The sequence below is a fragment of the Taeniopygia guttata genome, chromosome 30 (assembly GCF_048771995.1).
Source record: "Taeniopygia guttata chromosome 30, bTaeGut7.mat, whole genome shotgun sequence".
Taxonomy (NCBI): Eukaryota; Metazoa; Chordata; class Aves; order Passeriformes; family Estrildidae; genus Taeniopygia; species Taeniopygia guttata.
The window spans coordinates 3,744,859-3,758,268 of NC_133055.1; the positions used below are offsets into that span (position 1 = coordinate 3,744,859).

The 13,410-nt window shown below is 55.8% G+C and overlaps 1 pseudogene; it reads right to left on the reverse strand.

Annotated features, from left to right (window-relative positions):
* Window positions 1–3,540: 3,540 nt before the first annotated feature.
* The window catches only part of LOC140680880 (uncharacterized), a 122,312-nt pseudogene continuing 112,442 nt past the window's right edge, over window positions 3,541–13,410 (reverse strand).

Here is a 13,410-nt window from a genome sequence, read left to right on the forward strand (position 1 = left end):
CCACTTCAAACAGGAGGATTGGGAGTGTTTCAGTCAAAGAGTTCTTATAGCCTGGCCTCAGCCTGTGGCTTGTACAGGGAAGAAGGGAAATTGCCATCAGTACTATACTGTATACTTTATGTGATTCATCCTCATATTGGACATGGCAGCTGGGTTATAAGTGAATGTTTAAATTATGAGAATAATTGGCATTGTAGTTCACAAAATCTATGTTCTTGTTGCAAGAGGTATCGATTACTGAATCAATTCCCTATACAGATAGAACACAAAACAACTGAAGTAATAACTTTGTTTTGTGGATGGGAATTATTAGTGCCTGTTGACTGAGAGATACCTGAGGAACAGTGGGAAGCCACAGTTAAGGAGTGTCGAAAAGGACTTGCCTAAAAAAATGAGTAAAAAGGAGTGACAAGGGAAACAGAGGGCAAGCCTGGACTGAGCACTGTACTCACCACCGAGAAGATCACACGTACCTGCTGTGGGAAGCAACCCCACAGGCAGGGGAGGTGGGGGTATAAGCCATGCCAGACCTCTGTCATTCCTGTTTCTGTCTCTCATTTGTTGTCTTTTCCCTTCTGAGATACCAGCAAGATCGTGTCCCAAATGCTACAGAAAGTATTACACGGAAAGGAACCAAAGTTCCTTTTTGTTACACACACCCATGTCAACAGCCACAGACCCACCCAAACTGAGTACCTGCAGGCAAAATGGGGAAAAATATTGGATTACAAGGAACTTAGGAAAAAGTAGTAATACTTGGAGCATGGAATGTCCCAAAGGAGAGAGATGGATTTATTTTACATTTGATCTTAGAGATATAGTCCAAGATTCAGTAAAAAGGCAATTAGTAAACAAAAAGGTGAAACCAGCACAGCAATCTAGCTCTGTATTAACCCCAAATTATATACTGCATCGCATTATAGGACTCCAAGCAGTTATAGAGGAGATAACAAACAAAGCTGCTCAGGCACTGGAATTAATATTGAGTCAGCAAAGCCAAACTATAACTGCAGTGTATTAAAATAGGTTGGCTTTACGCTATTTATTGGCTAACGAATGGGGTGTACAGATTGTTGAAAATAGATGGCAATGAGGGCATCATCCTGGAAATAACAGAGGATATCAGAAAAAACTTATGACCCTGGTATCAGTCCAAAAACAACCAAAGGGAAAATAATGTTAAAAACTAACAGGTGGGGTAATGTATTGAGAATGGGATGGTGGAAGAAATTAGGATTCTTCCTTTTATGTGTTACAAGTGTTTTGATATTTCTTCTTTGTTTAATCCCATGTTTTATTTGATTTCCAACAGAGTCCAAAGAATGCAAGAGGATAAGAAATATTGCTCAAGCCAAATGATTTATAAAGAATAAGAGGAGAGATTGTGACAAATGCATATTTATAATTGGCTTTTCGCAAGTGTTACAATGAATATTATATATGTCATATTAGAAAGTTTATGCTGTTCCATAGGATCTCAATTCCATATAATCCCAGTCCAGTTTGTCCCAGTCCATAGGATCCCAGTTCCATATTTGATCCCAATCTCTAGTTGATCCCCGTCCCTATTTGATCCCAGTCCATATTTGATCCCAGTCCCTATTTTATCCCAGACTATATTTGATCCCAGTCCCTATTTTATCCCAGTCCCTAGTTGATCCCAGTCCATATTCTGAGGACGCTGGACTCCAGGACGCTTTGGGTGGATGGAGACGAGAGATCTCTGAAGGCTGCCCTTAGAATATCTGGTTTATTAGAGAGGGTGAAAGGCCCTGCTTGGAGTCACCAGACCTGACCCGTGGCAGGCCCAAGGGCGTGGGGGAAGGGAGAGGCAAGGGGTAGAGGGAGATAAGAGAGGATCCCAAGAGGATGTTCCAGGAGAGGGGCAGTTCCAAGAGAAGGGAAGTTCCAAGAGAGCGTCTGGCTCCTCAGGGACTCCTTGTCAGGGGCTTCAAGGTGGGCTGGAACAAGACTCAGGCCAATGGGGTTACAGACTCCTGATGCTTCAGGGGAGGGTTACAGGTGTGGGACGAACCATACATTGGGGTGAGATCCAACAGTCCATTTGACCCTTGGACCTACCTGTAGGTAAGGGCATTGTTCAACCAGAAGGGGGGATTGTCTTCATCCTGGCTGTACGATTGTGTTCTACTTGTGCAGTAACTACGGTTTGGTATGTCACAACTTGTTACCATCTCAGTCTCTGTATTTTCTAAACCTTTTGCCAGGCAGTCATATTTATAAGGCTTTCCTATTTGAGCTTCCCCAAGACATATGATCCCAGGCCATATGATCCCAGTCCATATCTGACCCCAGTCCCAATTTTATCCCAGTCTATATTTGATCCCAGTCCATATGATCCCAGTCCATATCTGATCCCAGTCTATATTTGATCCCAGTCCATAGGATCCCAATCCACATCTGATCCCAGTCTCTATTTGAACACAGTCCGTAGCTGATCCAGGTCTCCAGTTGATCCAAGTCCATATGATCTCAGTCCCAATTTGATCCCAGTCTGTAGGATCCCAGTCCCTATTTTATCCAAGTCCCTTGTTGATACCAGTCCATAGGATCCCAGTCCATATTTGATCCTTGTCCGTATTTGATCCCAGTTCAGTTCATTCCAGTCTGTAGGGCCCCAGTCCCTAATTTATCCGTCCTTAGTTGATCCTAGACCACAGGATCTCAGTGCATATTTGATCCCAATCTCTGGTTGATCCCAGTCTATATGGCCCTGCACACATTCCAGAGGTCTGGAATTTCAGCTCCCAGCCAGGAAAAGACATTCCCTTTGCCCTCAAAGGCAAAGCTCTTGAGAAGGGGCTGAAAGCCAAGTGGAGCAAAATCCTACAGAGACATTTCACTGCTGGCCTCCATAACTTCAGCTCCTGAACTAAGAATTAAAATAATGATTGGGAAATAAAATAATTAAAAAATCAGGGGTGGGTCATTGGGGACAGAGGGGGCAATTAAATTAGAGGAGGATTCCATTAAATCAGGGGAGGATCTTTGGTGGTCCCTGAGGAAATTAAATTGGTGGAGGGTCTTTGGAGGTCCCTGGGTCAAGGGAGACACGGAGAGAGAAACAGAGCAGGCAAAGAGAGGTGGGAGGGAAAGGAGGACACAAACACAATCAGCTGAGAAGGTGGTGCCCTGAAAAACAGAACTGCCACGGACTGGAGATGAACGGCAAAGAAATCACAAAGTCTGAAAGTTATATTTGCTATCAAATACATCCCAGCCACCCAGCCCCACACAATCCCCATCCCACTGCTCCAAATTGGGATCCCACTTCTCCCAATCTCCTCCCAACCGCATCTCACCCTGGCAGCTGTGGAATCAAGAGTGTTTGGTGTGGGATTAAGTTGTTTTTTTTTGTGGTGGACACAAGCAATTTGAGGTGGGATTAAGGCTCTGTGGTTAAAATTCAGTTGTTTTCACTGGGATGTGAGTGGTTTTGAGGTGAAAGATCGATCCCTCTTGGCTTTTGGAGTGCAGAGAGATTGAAAAGAGAAAAAAATAAAGGTCAACACTAAAGGAGAAGCAGCCAGGTGTGTTCCCAACATGGATCACAGGGAATGTGGATCACCAGGGCTGTGCCCAATGTGGGTCCCCCAGTGGGGGATGGAGTTTAGCTCTTCTCGCACTCGGGGCACTCGCAGGGCTTCCCTTACCGGTGCCTCCGTTGGTGTTGGGTCAAGTGAGAGCTCTGTGAGAATCTCTTCCCACACCGGGGACACTCGTAGGGCCTCTCCCCACTGTGGATGCGCCGGTGTGTGGTGAGGTTGGAGTTCTGCCTGAATCCCTTCCCACAGTCGGGGCAGCGGAAGGGCCTCTCCTCCGTGTGACTCCGATAGTGCCGGAGGAGACAGGAGCTGGTCTGAAACCTCTTCCCACACTCAGAACACTCATAGGGCCTCTCCCCAGTGTGGGTCCTCTGGTGCTTGATCAGGCTGGAGCTACGGCTGAACCTCTTCCCACACTCCCCACACTCGTAGGGCCTCTCACCAGTGTGGATGCGGCGATGCTGAATGAGTTCTGAGTTGTCCCTGCATCCCTTCCCGCAGTCGGGGCAGCAGAAGGGCCTCTCCTCCCTGTGAACCCAATAGTGCTGGAGGAGACAGGAGCTGGTCTGAAACCTCTTCCCACACTTGGAACACTCGTAGGGCCGTTCCCCAGTGTGGATCTTCTGGTGCCTGATCAAGCTGGAGCTCTGGCTGAACCTCTTCCCACACTCAGAACACTCGTAGGGCCTCTCCCCAGTGTGGGTCCTCTGGTGCAGAATCAGCTCAGACCTCCACGTGAAGCCCTTCCCACACTCCGAGCACTTGTGGGGCTTCTCCCCATCATGGAGCTGCTCAGGGACCCCCAGCTCCGAGCTCTGGCTCGATCTCCAGCCACCTCCCCGGCCCAGGGTGGGTCTTTCCCCCTCAGATCCCCGCGATCTGCGTTTGCAGCCCCTCCTCGTGCGGGATCTCCGGGGCTTTTCCTCCCCGTCGGGTTCCTGTGCTGTGGAGCCGCTCAAAACGGCCTCTCCCACCAGGTTCTGCCGCGGGGATTTGTCCTCCCTGCTCTCCATCCTCAGCTCCTGCCCTGGGGGAGGAAGGACAAGGAGAGGCTCTTCCTCTTCCTCGCAGCCTCCCAGGGGCTGGGAATGGGATAATCCTGGTTTGGGGAAAACAAGGGATGAGCATGTTGAGTTGGAAGCTCCCTCTGTCCCAGTCCATCTCTACAAGTCCTTGCCCTCCTGGGCTCCATAAAAACCTCCCAAAAACCGAGATCCAGCCCTGAAAAAGCCTCCCAGGAGTTCCCCGTCCCTGCTCCCTCCCCTTTGCTGTTCGGGACTCCCCCCTGTCCCAGCTGCTGGGGTCACACTTGGATTGGGGGTCCCCCTTCTCCTCGCTGTCTGCCCTCCCCAGGCTGCCGGGAGTCCCAGCAATCCCAAAAGCTCCCCCCTCTTGGCTCTCCCCATTCAGGGGTGCCGGGGCTGTTTGGGCTCCCGGGCTCCCTTCTCCCCTTCTTTCCTGCTCTGGGCTGCAGGGGCTCCAAGGAGTCCCCCCAAAGGGCCTTTTCCGCTCCGCTTTGCAGTTCTTCCTTCTCCAAACATCCACCCAAAAAACACAACCCAGGCACCCCCAGGAGACCTGGCCCGAGCTCCCCCTCCCCGCTCACCTGCGGGATGGGGGGCAATGATCCCACAGGTGGGGGCTGTGAATTCAGGCTGGGCTGACCGCGCGCTTCTCTCTGCTCTGCTCCATACGCCTTTCAACCTCCTCTTCCTCTTCCTGACGCCCCTCCTCTTCCATCCCCCCTCCTCCTCCTCCTCCTCCCTAAGCCCACCTCCCGCTCCTCCTCCATCCCTGCCCTTCTCTCCCTGCCCTTCCTTCCCCCTCCTCCTGCTCTCTAACCCCACCGCCTTCTGCTCCCTCATCCCTCATCTTCCATCGCTCCTCCTCCTCCTGTGTCCCGTCCCCTCCTGCCTGTCCTCCTTTATCCCTTCCCTTCCATCCCCCTTCCTCCTCCTCCTGCCCCTCGCTATCCCCACCTCCTTCTCCTCTTCCATCCCTCCCCTTCCATACCCCCTCCTCCTCCTCCTCCTCCCCATCCCCGCCTCCCGCTCCTCCTTCATCCCTGCCCTTCCCTCCCTCCTCCTCCTCCCCCAGCAGCAGTGACACCCTCGGTTCCCGTTCCCGCAGCCCCGGCAGCCCGCGGCAGGAGTGGGGATGGAGCCGGGACAGGTCGGGATGGGCAGCGCGGGGCTCTCGGCTCCTCCCAGCCGCTGTTCCAGGGGGGAACCCGGCCCGGGCCAAAGGAGAGGCAAACTGGGGAAACTGGGGGCTGCACATCCAAACTGGGGCTGCCTGGGGACCCTGCCTGGGCACTGCCGGCCCTTGGGGCTCCTCTCAGGAGATCAGGAGGGGGGAACGCAGAGAGGGCTCGGGGATGCCAGGAGTGGCAGCACTGGGAAGGACTGGTTTGTACTGGGATTGTACTGGAATCATACTGGGAGCAGCTGGGCCCATGCCAGGGCAGACTGCAGTCACCCCGAGGGAGACTGGGATCGTACTGGGATCATACTGACACAGAGTAGGAGCCTACAGGGGCCAACTGAGACCATGCTGGGGGCAAATGGGATATACTGGGAGTCACTGGGTGCCTGCTGGGGATGACTGGAAATGACTGGGCTTATACTGGGATCATGCTGGAGGTGACTGGGATCATACTGGCAGTGAGTGCCACGACACTGAGGCTGACTGGGAGCGGTTGTGAGCAAATGGGATCGTGCTGGAAGGAACTGGGAGTGAGTGGGAATATGCTGGAAGGAACGGGGGGACACTGTGAGAGACTGGGAGGGACAGTGAGGGTGAAAGGGGCAACTGGAACCATGTGGAGCACAACTGGTTCATATTGGCACTGACTGGGAGCACACCGGCATCATCTCTGGATCATACTGGGAGGGACTGGACTAATACTGGGAGTGTCTGAGAGTGACTGGGAACACACCATGCACAGCATCCCTGTACTGGGGGTGACTGGGAGCAACTTGGAGCACTCTGGGAGCAAATGGCATCATACTGGGATTGACTGGGCTGATGTAGCTGGAGGCAACTGGGACCATACTGCGAGTGATTGGAAGTTACTGGGATTATACTGGGACCATACTGGGAGTGCTGGCATGTGACAAGGATCATACTGGAGGTTACTGGGCTCATACTGGTGATGAAAGGGAGCAACTGGGATCCCACTTTGGGCTACTGGGAGCAACTGAGAACAACTGGGAGCAACTGGGATCATGCTGCAAGCAAACTGGAGGAATTGGGAATGACTGGATGCAGGCTGGAGACAACTGGGACATACTGGGCATGACTGAGATCATACTGGGATAACAAGCACCTTACTGCGATCACTGGGAGTGTCTGGGAATGACCACAGAGATGCTGAAGGCAACTGGGATTTACTGGGGATGTCTGTAACCTTACTGGGGTGACTGGGAACACACTGGGAACAACGGGGACCATGCTGGGGAGAACTGAGAGCGAGTGGAAGTGAGTGGGTCTACACTGGGGACAACTGGGCATGACTGGGACCATGCTGGGAGCAACTGGGATCATATGGGGAGTGATGGGGTTGATACAAGGGACAACTGGGGGCAACTGGGATCACACTGGGGAGAACAGGAAGCAACTGAAAGCATGCTGGGGGCAACTGGGATCCTACTGGATCTTACTTGGAGCAACTGGGATCAGGCTGGAAGCAATTGAGGACAACTGGAGTGACTGGGAACATGGTGGGAGCAACTGGGATACACTAGGAGAGACTGAAACCACAGTGGGGGTAAATGGGAGCAACTGGAACCACAGTGGATGATAATGGGAGCAGCTGTGCCCATGCTGGATTCATACTGGGATCCTACTGGGACTGGCTGGCATCATACTGGGAATGACTGGAAGTGTGCTGGCTGTGACTGGAACCATGCTGGAGGTGACTGGGAGCAACTGGGCCCACACTGGGAGTGACAGGGAGTCATTCTGGGCAGGGCTGGAATCATACTGGGAGTGACTGGAACCATACTGGGGGGGACTGGGTGCAGCTGGGACCATCCTGGGAGCCACTGGGATTCCAGCAGGTGTGAATGGATCCTGGCTGGGGGTCACTGGGAGCTACTGGGCCCATGTTGGGAGGAAAATCTGGACACATTGGAAGCAACTGGGACCAACTGGAAGGTACTGGAACCGTGCTGAGGGGACTGAGACCACAAATGGGGAAACTGGGTTCATACTGGGAGCGACTGGGACCACACTTTGGGCAACTGCCAGAAACTGGGATCATGCTGGAGGCAACTGGGAGTAACTGGGAAAGACTGGGATCATTCTAAGGTCACCAGAACCTTACTGGGCCAACTGGAATATACTGGGAGTGTCTGTGACCATACTGGGGGGACTGGAACCACACTGGGAACAGCTGGGACCATGCTGGGGACAGCTGAGAGTGAGTGGGACCATGCTGAGAGGGACTGGGACTATTCTAGGGACACCTGGGATCATACTGGGAGGAACTGGGAACAACTGCAACCATTCTGGCAGCAACTGGGATCATACTGGGATCACAGTGAGAGCAGCCGGGTCCATGCTGGGTGAGACTGGGAGGAGCCAGGTCCATGGAGGGTGACTGGAATCATACTGGGATTGACTGGGAGTGGCTGTGAACAACTGGAATCATGCTGAAAGTAACTGGGAGGAAGTGGGAGGGACTGGGAGTATGCTGGGAGTGACTGGGATATACTGGGAGAGACTGGGAGTCATAGGGATCATACTGGTGGTTACTGGGGTCATGTTGGCATTGACAGGGAGCAACTGGGATCACACTGGGGGGCACTGGCATCATACTGGGAGTGACTGGGATCATTCTGGGATTACAGTGGGTGCCAAGGGACCCTGACTGGGGTTACTGGGAGCTGCCAGGCCCATGCTGGGAGCCAAATGCACACACCCTGAGAGCAACTGGGAGCAACTGGGAATGACAGGAGTCATGCAGGTGACAACTGGGATGTACTGGCAGTGACTGTGATAAAACTGGGGGCAGCTGAACCATGCTGAGGTAACTGGGAAAGACTCTGGGAATGTTCCAGGCAACTGGGATGTACTGGGAGTACCTAAGAACATGCAGGTGGTGACTGGGACCACACTGGGAGCCACTGGGAATGTGCTGGGGGCAACTGGGACCATGCTGGGGGCAAGTGTGAGTGACTGGGGCCCTGCTGGGGCAGACTGGGATCATACTGGACTCATATTGGGATCATACTGGGAGTGACTGGGACTATACTAGGAGCAACTGGGAGAAGCGGGAACACACCGGAGAAAAGTGGGAGCAACTGGGACTTGCTGGGGGCAAATAGCGTCACAATGGGGAATGACTGAGAATGACTGGGCTCATACTGGGAGAAACAGGGATCCTGCAGGGAGTGAGGGGAAGTGACCAGGGTGATACTGGGACTGACTGGGCTCATCCTGGGAGTGCCCAGGAAACTGGAAGCACACAGGGGTAGGAACTGGGCACCTGCTGGGAGCAGCCCCTGGCGGCCCCGGTACCCCCGAACCCCTTTCCCGGCCATGCCGCCCCTCCAGCCCCAGCACCCCCATTGCCGGGTGCCGGCACTGCCAGGGGTCCCTCCTCTCGGGGTCCCCGCTGGGGCTCCTGGGGCTCTCCTCTCTCTGCGCTCCCGCCCAGGGAAGCCGCGGCTCTCCCGGGGCTCCCCAAATCCGGGGTCCCCCCGCCGCTCCCGCCGCTCCCGCGCGGTCCCCACGCGGCCCCGGCAGAGCTCGGAGGGCCCGGCCGGGAAGCCCAACCCGCACCGCGGGGGGACCCGCATCCCCCCGGCCCCGCCGGGGCTCTGCCGCCACCCGCACCGGGACCCCCCAAAAACACCTCCCGGGGACCCCCGATGTCCCCCCGAGGGCAGCTGCGGCTCGGCCTTGGAGCCCCGCCAGCTCCAAACATCCCCCCAAAAACCCCAAACCCAGGGAGCCCCGGGATATTTGGGGCCAGCTCCCCCTGCCCGGGCACCTGCGGGATGGGGGCGACGCTCCCGGGGTGCTGCGAGTTCAGGCAGAGCCGGAGCCCCGCGGTTCATCCTCCCCGCTCCTCCTGCTGCTCCCGCTGCCGCTCCGCCTCTTCCTCCCTCCTCCTCCTCCTCCCCGCAGCCGCGGGAGGGGCGGGGATGGAGCCGGGACAGGTCGGAACGCAGAGAGGGGTGGGGGGATGCCAGGAGTGACTGGGCTGTACTGGGATCATACTGGGAGCAGCTCCTGGGTGACTGATCCTACTGGGATCATACTGGGATCATACTGGGAGTGAGGAGGAGCAGCGCGGTGGCTCCAGCGCTGGGGCTGGGGGCGCTCCTGGCGGGCGAGGGGGGAGTGGGACCCCGGGCACCGGGACCCTGAATCGCCATTGCCGGCAACGGGACCCCCTCTGCTCCCCTTATCCTGCACAGGGACCCCCCTGAATCCCCCATTTCCGGACATCAGGGCCCTCTGCTCCCCTTTTCCCTGCTCCCAGCCTCTAGATTTCCCGTGTGCCTGATCCTGGAACGCCTTGGAACACCTTGGACCCCCATTCCTGCCTTTCCCAGCCCCCAGCCCCACCTTTGTGCAAAGCCAGAGACACTCTGAACTCCCCCTTCCCGAACACCCCGGGTGTCCCCACCCTGGTACCCCTTTTTGGGAAACCCTGGACTCCCCTTTCCTGGGCTCAAGGACCCCTGAGACCCCCCTGCACCCCCATTCCTGAGAACCAAGACACCCTTTTACCCCTTTGCCCGGCACTGAGACCCCTCTGCACCCCCTTATCCGGCACCAAAAGAACATGTTCCCATCCCACACTTCTCCCAGCCCCCAGCCCCACCCTTTTCCCTGACCTGGGACCCCTGGGCCCCCATTCCTGCCTTTCCCAGCCCCCAGCCCCTCCTTTCCTCATGTTCAGGAGCCCTGGCACCCCCTTTCCTGGGCACAGGATTCCATGGACACCCCATCCCAGCTCTCCCAGTCCCTGCACCCCCTTTCCTTGGCTCTCAGCCCCTGAACCTCCTTCCCAGCTCTGCCATCTCTTCATGTCCCCCCTTTCCTTGGCCTGTGGGCCCCCTGGATCCCCAAACTCTCAGCCCCCTCAGCTCCCCCAAATCTCTGTGTCCCCCCAGTTCTCCACTCCCTGCAGTTCCTGGAAGTGGCGCTGTCAGAGCCCGGCCCGGGGGTCCCCCAGTCCTTGATTGTGGGGGACGTGGACGGGACCCTCTGCGAGCTCTGCGGCAGCGAGCGGGGCTGGATGGAGGCACAGACACCGGGGATGGGGGTGGGAGCTGAGCTGGGATATTGGGACAGCCAGAGCTGGGATATTGGGACAGCCAGAGCTGGGATATTGGGACAGCCAGAGCTGGGATATTGGGATAGCCAAAGCTGGGATATTGGGATAGCCAGAGCTGGCATATTGGGACAGCCAGAGCTGGGATATTGGGACAGCCAGAGCTGGGATATTGGGATAGCCAGAGCTGGGATATTGGGACAGCCAGAGCTGGGATATTGGGACAGCCAGAGCTGGGATATTGGGATAGCCAGAGCTGGGACATTGGGATATCCAGACCCTGCTCAAGGACAGGAACTGGCCCGTGGCTGACAGTGACCTGGAGACGGGGCCGGTACAACCAGAGCAGGGGCAGTGGGGGGAGCCGGGGGCTGGGCTGGGATCTGTGGGAGTGGAGGACTCTGAGGGGCTGGGATGGGATCTCTGGGGATGGGGGGGATCTATGGGGCTGGGATGGGAATCCAGGGAGCTCCAAGGGGCTCCCAGGGGCTGGGACACGACTCCATGGGTCCGTTCTCTCCTCGTTCCCAGGTCTCCACACAGTGCAGGGGGTTTCCAGCTGTGACCTCCCGTCCAATGGAGCATCCATGGATCCCACCAGTACGGCTACGAGGGCTGGGATTTCATCTCTTTCCTGCTGGGATTCGGGAGCTTTGCAGTGTCCAGTGGTGCCGTCTGGATATCCCAGAGGTGCTGGGAATCCAGAGGGATCATGGTGGAGCAGATGAAGCATTACCTGGGACACACCTGTGTGGAAAGGCCCCCAAAATACATCAGATATGGTCGGGAGGCTCTGGAGCACAAAGGTGGGTGTAGGAAGGAAAGGGCAATTCCTATGGGAATGGGGGATTCAGGAATGGGGGACTTGGGAATGCAGGAATTGCCATGGAATTTCCATGGCCAGATCTCACTCTCATCCCAGTCAGGTGAGAATTCCATGGATGGACCTACTCCCTAACCCACTGCCATGGGAATTCCATGGGGAAATGATTGGAATTGATGACCAATCCAATGAGAGCAGTGCAATGAGAAGTAATCCCTGCTGGGATTCCATGGGACATCGATCCCAATCCTTTGCCCAGGCCGGCTCTGCTGTGCCTGTGGCAGCACCAGGGGAGTGCCCTGTCCCTGCCCTGAGCCCAGCACGAGCCTTTCCTTGGGTGTTCCGTGCCCTGCCCGGGGCAGGAGGGCACTGCCGGAGCGGCTTTGGTGGCCCCGGGCACCTGGCTGGGCTGCAGCCACTGCAGGGGCACCTGGGGAATGTTCCAGAGCAGAGCTGAAAGCAAACAACAGTTTCTGGAGGGGATTCTGCCCCTGGGCCTGTGCTGGGAGCCCAAGGGCAACAGCCCAAAGTGCTGGGGCTCAGTGTCCCTCGGCCAGGTTGTGTTCCCTGGCTGTGCCCTGTCCCTGTGCCCTGTCCCCTGTCCCTGTCCCCTGTCCCTCAGCTGTGCCCTGTCCCTCGGCTCTGTGGGGCCAGGTGTGGCAGCAGGACCCGGGGCAGCCCTGGGGGAGAACAACCCTGAGCCCCAGCTGGGCCAGTTCCCCCAGTTCCCCCCAGGCCACTCCCAGCATGGGCCCTGTGGCTCCCAGTCACCCCCAGTATGGTCCCACTCACATCCAGTTACACTCAGTGTGATCCCAGTATCATCCTGGTCACTCCCAGTGTGATCCCAGCATGATCCCAGCATGTTCCCAGGTGTTCCCATTCACCCCTATAATAGTTCCAGGCACTCCCAGTATGGTTCCAGTCCTTCCCAGTATGATCCCAGTATGAACCCAGTCACTCTCATTATGGAACCATTTGCCCCCAGTAAGGTCCCAGTCACTCCAAGTCACCCAGTATGATTCCAGTCACTCCCAGTATGATTCCAGTCACTCCCAGACAGTCCCAGTATTATTGCAGTAACTTCCTTTATGGTTCCTCTGTGATCCCAGTCACTCCTGGTTAATGCAGCCTGGGGTCCCAGGGGTCCATCTGACCCCCAGGCTGCCGCTGCCGTGGGTGTCCGGATAGCGCTGCGCTGTCAGGCTCAGCCTGTCTGGGTCCCTCGGCTCAGCTCCCAGCCACAGGCAACTTAGCGAGCACCTCTGGAGTGATTTCAGCTCTGTGAGTTCTGTTCTTGGTGAATTTGCTCTGTGCTTGCAAATCCTTGCAGACACACAGGGATAGAGAGAGGAAATATGTATGTGGTTCCACAGCAATGTCCTTTATTGCCAGCTCATCTGAAGGGATGCAGTGACAGCTCTTCTGTAAACTGGGCAGAAATGGGTGTTTATATGGGGTACTGGGGTGTCAGAAATTGTCCAGTCTCCAGAGTTGAGAAGAATACGACCGATAGCCTTGTTACAGAGAGGTAAGAAGGGTCTGAAATGCAGAAGAGGGGCTTCTTTGGTCCAGTCACCGTGACTTAGGCATTTCTTATCTTAGGTGAGTGACCGCCAGGGAGGCCTTGCAGGGCCTCTGACTGGTACAACTCCACTTTCTGTATTTAGTAAAAAGGCTTGCCCTATAGTTCTTTCAAGACAGTGGACAAGGCATGAGAACATAGCTAA